Source organism: Mastigoproctus giganteus, unplaced genomic scaffold (assembly GCF_048544385.1).
Source record: "Mastigoproctus giganteus isolate SK-2022 unplaced genomic scaffold, ASM4854438v1 scaffold_49, whole genome shotgun sequence".
Lineage (NCBI taxonomy): Eukaryota > Metazoa > Arthropoda > Arachnida > Uropygi > Thelyphonidae > Mastigoproctus > Mastigoproctus giganteus.
This window is the reverse complement of record NW_028328326.1, coordinates 4,458-5,000: the sequence shown is the minus strand read 5'-3', so window position 1 is coordinate 5,000 and position 543 is coordinate 4,458.

Here is a 543-nt window from a genome sequence, read left to right as displayed (position 1 = left end):
TTATTTTCTCAAGTATTAATATTGCCATATCTCTATAACTACTATATATAGACCTCTGCTGTCCATGGGGGTGTTTAGAATTGATTTTGGGCTATTTGGGCTATCATTTTTCTTTTGCAGATATCTTGGGTTCTATGGGGTGCTTTGCTCTGATCTTGGTTTTGTTTTTATTCTCTGGGACCCTCTTTCTAAATTTTTGCATTTTGGCGCCCTCTAGCGGTAATAACGGAGATCGGTTATAACTTTTTACTGGTGCACCGAAACTTTTGTCTGGGACCTTTATACTAAAAAAGACAGACATTTTTATCTTATATATCAATTTCACGTCATTTGGTCCAATATTTACTGTGTTCTGAGGCTGGTTGTAAAAACCCTCTTTTCATCCGGCAAAATTTGTCATTTTTTCAAAAATTGTTTAAACTGCTGTAACTTTTGATCTATCCATCGGATCGACTTCAAACTTGGTATTCTATTATTTCTCAACTTCCTTTTTCTTCTGACACATCTGCGCCCTCTAGCGGCGATTTCTAAAAAATTACTAAA